Genomic DNA, 7,446 nt, shown 5'->3' on the forward strand with positions numbered 1-7,446 from the left:
CAAGCTTGTACAAGTGTGTACAAGGGTGTACAGGTTTGTACAAGGTTGTACAAGTGTGTACAAGGGTGTACAAATGTATACAAGGATGTAAAAGTTTGTACAAGTGTGTACAAGTTTGTACAAGGTTGTACAAGTAAGTACAAGTTTGTACAAGAATGTACAAGTGTGTACAAGGTTTTACAATTGTGTAAAAGGTTGTACAAGTGTGTACAAGGTTGTACAAGTGTGTACAAGCTTGTACAAGTGTGTACAAGGTTGTACAAGTGTGTACAAGGTTGTACAAGTGTATACAAGCTTGTACAAGTGTGTACAAGGTTGTACAAGTGTGTACAAGGGTGCACAAGTGTGTACAAGGGTGTACAATAGTGTACAAGCTTGTACAAGTGTGTACAAGGGTGTACAGGTTTGTACAAGGTTGTACAAGTGTGTACAAGGGTGTACAAATGTATACAAGGATGTAAAAGTTTGTACAAGTGTGTACAAGTTTGTACAAGGTTGTACAAGTAAGTACAAGTTTGTACAAGAATGTACAAGTGTGTACAAGGTTTTACAATTGTGTAAAAGGTTGTACAAGTGTGTACAAGGTTGTACAAGTGTGTACAAGGTTGTACAAGTGTGTACAAGCTTGTACAAGTGTGTACAAGGTTGTACAAGTGTGTACAAGGTTGTACAAGTGTATACAAGCTTGTACAAGTGTGTACAAGGTTGTACAAGTGTGTACAAGGTTGTTCAAGTGTGTACATGTTTGTACAAGTGTGTTTAAGTTTGTACAAGGTTGTACACACTTGTACAACCTTGTACATACTTGTACAAGCTTGTACACACTTGTACAACCTTGTACACACTTGTACAACCTTTTACACAATTGTAAAACCTTGTACACACTTGTACATTCTTGTACAAACTTGTACTTACTTGTACAACCTTGTACAAACTTGTACACACTTGTACAAACTTTTACATCCTTGTATACATTTGTACACCCTTGTACACACTTGTACAACCTTGTACAAACCTGTACACCCTTGTACACACTTGTACAAGGTTGTACAAGTGTGTACAAGGGTGTACAGGTTTGTACAAGGTTGTACAAGTGTGTACAAGGGTGTACAAATGTATACAAGGATGTAAAAGTTTGTACAAGTGTGTACAAGTTTGTACAAGGTTGTACAAGTAAGTACAAGTTTGTACAAGAATGTACAAGTGTGTACAAGGTTGTACAAGTGTGTACAAGGGTGTACAAGTGTGTACAAGGTTGTACAAGTGTGTACAAGCTTGTACAAGTGTGTACAAGGTTGTACAAGTGTGTACAAGGTTGTACAAGTGTATACAAGCTTGTACAAGTGTGTACAAGGTTGTACAAGTGTGTACAAGGTTGTTCAAGTGTGTACATGTTTGTACAAGTGTGTTTAAGTTTGTACAAGGTTGTACAAATGTGTACAAGGGTGTACAAAAGTGTTCAAGGGTGCACAAGTTTGTATAAGGGTGTACAAGTGTGTACAAGCTTGTACAAGTGTGTACAAGCTTGTACAAGTGTGTACAAGCTTGTACAAGTGTGTACAAGGGTGTACAGGTTTGTACAAGGTTGTACAAGTGTGTACAAGGGTGTACAAGTATGTACAAGAATGTAAAATTTTGTACAAGTGTGTACAAGGGTGTACAAGTGTGTACAAGGTTGTACAAGTGTGTACAAGGTTTTACAATTGTGTACAAGGATGTACAAGGGTGTACAAGGGTGTACAAGTGTGTACAAGGTTGTACAAGTGTGTACAAGCTTGAACAAGTGTGTACAAGGTTGTACAAGTGTGTACAAGGTTGCACAAGTGTGTACAAGAGTGTACAATCGTGTACAAGCTTGTACAAGTGTGTACAAGGGTGTACAGGTTTGTACAAGGTTGTACAAGTGTGTACAAGGTTGTACAAGTGTGTACAAGGGTGTACAATATTGTACAAGTGTGTACAAGTTTGTACAAGTGTGTACAAGTTTGTACAAGTTTGTACAAATGTATACAAGGGTGTACAAAAGTGTACAAGGGTGCACAAGTTTGTACAAGGGTGTACAAGTGTGTACAAGCTTGTACAAGTGTGTACAAGCTTGTACAAGTGTGTACAAGGGTGTACAGTTTTGTACAATTTTGTACAAGTGTTTACAAGGGTGTACAAGTATGTACAAGAATGTACAAGTTTGTACAAGTGTATACAAGTTTGTAAAAGGTTGTACATGTGTGTACAAGAGTGTACAAGTGTGTACAAGGGTGCACAAGTGTGTACAAGGGTGTACAATCGTGTACAAGCTTGTACAAGTGTGTACAAGGGTGTACAGGTTTGTACAAGGTTGTACAAGTGTGTACAAGGGTGTACAAATGTATACAAGGATGTTAAAATTTGTACAAGTGTGTACAAGTTTGTACAAGGTTGTACAAGTAAGTACAAGTTTGTACAAGAATGTACAAGTGTGTACAAGGTTTTACAATTGTGTAAAAGGTTGTACAAGTGTGTACAAGGTTGTACAAGTGTGTACAAGCTTGTACAATTTTGTAAAAGGTTGTACAAGTGTGTACAAGAGTGTACAAGTGTATACAAGGGTGCACAAGTGTGTACAAGGGTGTACAATCGTGTACAAGCTTGTACAAGTGTGTACAAGGTTGTACAGGTTTGTACAAGAATGTACAAGTGTGTACAAGGTTTTACAATTGTGTAAAAGGTTGTACAAGTGTGTACAAGGTTGTACAAGTGTGTACAAGCTTGTACAATTTTGTACAAGTGTGTACAAGTTTGTAAAAGGTTGTACAAGTGTGTACAAGGGTGTACAAGTGTGTACAAGGTTGCACAAGTGTGTACAAGAGTGTACAATCGTGTACAAGCTTGTACAAGTGTGTACAAGGGTGTACAAGTGTGTACAAGGTTGTTCAAGTGTGTACATGTTTGTACAAGTGTGTTTAAGTTTGTACAAGGTTGTACAAATGTGTACAAGGGTGTACAAAAGTGTTCAAGGGTGCACAAGTTTGTACAAGGGTGTACAAGTAAGTACAAGTTTGTACAAGAATGTACAAGTGTGTACAAGGTTTTACAATTGTGTAAAAGGTTGTACAAGTGTGTACAAGGTTGTACAAGTGTGTACAAGCTTGTACAATTTTGTACAAGTGTGTACAAGTTTGTAAAAGGTTGTACAAGTGTGTACAAGGGTGTACAAGTGTGTACAAGGTTGCACAAGTGTGTACAAGAGTTTACAATCGTGTACAAGCTTGTACAAGTGTGTACAAGGGTGTACAAGTGTGTACAAGGTTGTTCAAGTGTGTACATGTTTGTACAAGTGTGTTTAAGTTTGTACAAGGTTGTACAAATGTGTACAAGGGTGTACAAAAGTGTTCAAGGGTGCACAAGTTTGTACAAGGGTGTACAAGTGTGTACAAGCTTGTACAAGTGTGTACAAGGGTGTACAGGTTTGTACAAGGTTGTACAAGTGTGTACAAGGGTGTACAGGTTTGTACAAGGTTGTACAAGTGTGTACAAGGTTGTACAAGTGTGTACAAGGGTGTACAAGTTTGTACAAGTGTGTAAAAGTTTGTACAAGTGTGTACAAGTTTGTACAAGTTTGTACAAATGTATACAAGGGTGTACAAAAGTGTACAAGGGTGCACAAGTTTGTACAAGGGTGTACAAGTGTGTACAAGCTTGTACAAGTGTGTACAAGCTTGTACAAGTGTGTACAAGGGTGTACAGGTTTGTACAATTTTGTACAAGTGTTTACAAGGGTGTACAAGTATGTACAAGAATGTACAAGTTTGTACAAGTGTGTACAAGTTTGTAAAAGGTTGTACATGTGTGTACAAGGGTGTACAAGTGTGTACAAGGGTGCACAAGTGTGTACAAGGGTGTACAATCGTGTACAAGCTTGTACAAGTGTGTACAAGGGTGTACAGGTTTGTACAAGGTTGTACAAGTGTGTACAAGGGTGTACAAATGTATACAAGGATGTAAAAGTTTGTACAAGTGTGTACAAGTTTGTACAAGGTTGTACAAGTAAGTACAAGTTTGTACAAGAATGTACAAGTGTGTACAAGGTTTTACAATTGTGTAAAAGGTTGTACAAGTGTGTACAAGGTTGTACAAGTGTGTACAAGCTTGTACAAGTGTGTACAAGGTTGTACAAGTGTGTACAAGGTTGTACAAGTGTATACAAGCTTGTACAAGTGTGTACAAGGTTGTACAAGTGTGTACAAGGTTGTTCAAGTGTGTACATGTTTGTACAAGTGTGTTTAAGTTTGTACAAGGTTGTACAAATGTGTACAAGGGTGTACAAGTGTGTACAAGCTTGTACAAGTGTGTACAAGCTTGTACAAGTGTGTACAAGCTTGTACAAGTGTGTACAAGGGTGTACAGGTTTGTACAAGGTTGTACAAGTGTGTACAAGGGTGTACAAGTATGTACAAGAATGTAAAATTTTGTACAAGTGTGTACAAGGGTGTACAAGTGTGTACAAGGTTGTACAAGTGTGTACAAGGTTTTACAATTGTGTACAAGGTTGTACAAGTGTGTACAAGGTTGTACAAGTGTGTACGAGGTTGTACAAGTGTGTACAAGGTTGTACAAGTGTGTACAAGGTTGTACAAGTGTGTACAAGTTTGTACAAGTGTGTACAAGTTTGTACAAGGTTGTACAAATAAGACATCCCTCTAAATAACAAGACATCCCTCCAAATATTAAGACATCCCTCTAAATAACAAGACATCCCTCTAAATAACAAGACATCCCTCTAATAAACTAGACATTCCGCTAAATATTAAGACATCCCTCTAAATAACAAGACATCCCTCCAAATACCAAGACATCCCTCTAAATATTAAGACATCCCTCCAAATAACAAGACAACCCTTTAAAAAACAAGACATCCCTCTAAATAACAAGACATCCCTCTAAATAACAAGACATCCCTCTAAATATTAAGACATCCCTCCAAATAACAAGACATCCCTCTAAATATTAAGACATCCCTCTAAATAACAAGACATCCCTCTAAATATTAAGACATCCCTTTAAATAACAAGACATCTCTCTAAATAACAAGACATCCCTCTAAATAACAAGACATCCCACTAAATAACAAGACGTCCCTCTAAATAACAAGACATCCCTTTTAAATAACAAGACATTCCTCTAAATAACAAGACATCCCTCTAAATAACAAGACATCCCTCCAAATAAAAAGACATCCCTCTAAATAGCAAGACATCCCTCTAAATAACAAGACATCCCTCCAAATAACAAGATATCCCTCTAAATAACAAGACATTCCTCCAAATAACAAGACTTCCCTCCAAATAAGAAGACATCCCTCTAAATAACAAGACATCCCTCTAAATAACAAGACATCCCTCTAAATACCAAGACAACCCTCTAAAAAACAAGACATCCCTCCAAATAACAAGACAACCCTCTAAAAAATAAGACATCCCTCTAAATAAAAAGACATCTCTCCAAATAATAAGACATCCCTCTAAATAACAAGACATCCCACTAAAAAACAAGACATCCCTCTAAATATTAAGACATCCCTCTAAATAACAAGACATCCCTCCAAATATTAAGACATCCCTCTAAATAACAAGACATCCCTCTAAATAACAAGACATCCCTCTAATAAACTAGACATTCCGCTAAATATTAAGACATCCCTCTAAATAACAAGACATCCCTCTAAATAACAAGACATCCCTCCAAATATGAAGACATCCCTCTAAATAACACGACATCCCTCTAAATAACAAGACATCCCTCTAAATAACAAGACATCCCTCTAAATAACAAGACATCCCTCTAAAAAACAAGACATCCCTCTAAATATTAAGACATCAATCTAAATAACAAGACATCCTTCCAAATAACAAGACAACCCTCTAAAAAACAAAAAAACCCTCTAAATAACAAGACATCTCTCTAAAAAACAAGACATCCCTCTAAATATCAAGACATCCCTCTAAATAACAAGACATCCATCTATATAACAAGACATTCCTCTAAATATTAAGACATCCCTCTAAATAACAAGACATACCTGTAAGTAACAAGACATCCCTCTAAATAACAAGACATCCCATCTAAATTACAACACAACCCTCTAAAAAACAAGACATCCCTCCAAATAACAAGACAACCCTCTAAAAAAAAAGACATCCCTCTAAATAACAAGACATCCCTCTAAATAACAAGACATCCCTCTAATAAACTAGACATTCCGCTAAATATTAAGACATCCCTCTAAATATCAAGACATCCCTCTAAATACCAAGACATCCCTCTAAATATTAAGACATCCCTCCAAATAACAAGACAACCCTTTAAAAAACAAGACATCCCTCTAAATAACAAGACATCCCTCTAAATAACAAGACATCCCTCTAAATATTAAGACATCCCTTCAAATAACAAGACATCCCTCTAAATATTAAGACATCCCTCTAAATAACAAGACATCCCTCTAAATATTAAGACATCCCTTTAAATAACAAGACATCTCTCTAAATAACAAGACATCCCTCTAAATAACAAGACATCCCACTAAATAACAAGACATCCCTCTAAATAACAAGACATCCCTTTTAAATAACAAGACATTCCTCTAAATAACAAGACATCCCTCTAAATAACAAGACATCCCTCCAAATAAAAAGACATCCCTCTAAATAGCAAGACATCCCTCTAATAAACAAGACATTCCGCTCTAAATAACATACAATAACAATAACAAATAATAAGTGTATACAAGGGTGTACAAGTATGTACAAGAATGTACAAGTTTGTACAAGTGTGTACAAGTTTGTAAAAGGTTGTACATGTGTGTACAAGGGTGTACAAGTGTGTACAAGGGTGCACAAGTGTGTACAAGGGTGTACAATCGTGTACAAGCTTGTACAAGTGTGTACAAGGGTGTACAGGTTTGTACAAGGTTGTACAAGTGTGTACAAGGGTGTACAAATGTATACAAGGATGTAAAAGTTTGTACAAGTGTGTACAAGTTTGTACAAGGTTGTACAAGTAAGTACAAGTTTGTACAAGAATGTACAAGTGTGTACAAGGTTTTACAATTGTGTAAAAGGTTGTACAAGTGTGTACAAGGTTGTACAAGTGTGTACAAGCTTGTACAAGTGTGTACAAGGTTGTACAAGTGTGTACAAGGTTGTACAAGTGTATACAAGCTTGTACAAGTGTGTACAAGGTTGTACAAGTGTGTACAAGGGTGCACAAGTGTGTACAAGGGTGTACAATAGTGTACAAGCTTGTACAAGTGTGTACAAGGGTGTACAGGTTTGTACAAGGTTGTACAAGTGTGTACAAGGGTGTACAAATGTATACAAGGATGTAAAAGTTTGTACAAGTGTGTACAAGTTTGTACAAGGTTGTACAAGTAAGTACAAGTTTGTACAAGAATGTACAAGTGTGTACAAG

The sequence above is a fragment of the Macrosteles quadrilineatus genome, unplaced genomic scaffold (genome assembly GCF_028750875.1).
Source record: "Macrosteles quadrilineatus isolate MER2022 unplaced genomic scaffold, UCM_ALF_1.0 Scaffold_61__1_contigs__length_717006, whole genome shotgun sequence".
NCBI lineage: Eukaryota > Metazoa > Arthropoda > Insecta > Hemiptera > Cicadellidae > Macrosteles > Macrosteles quadrilineatus.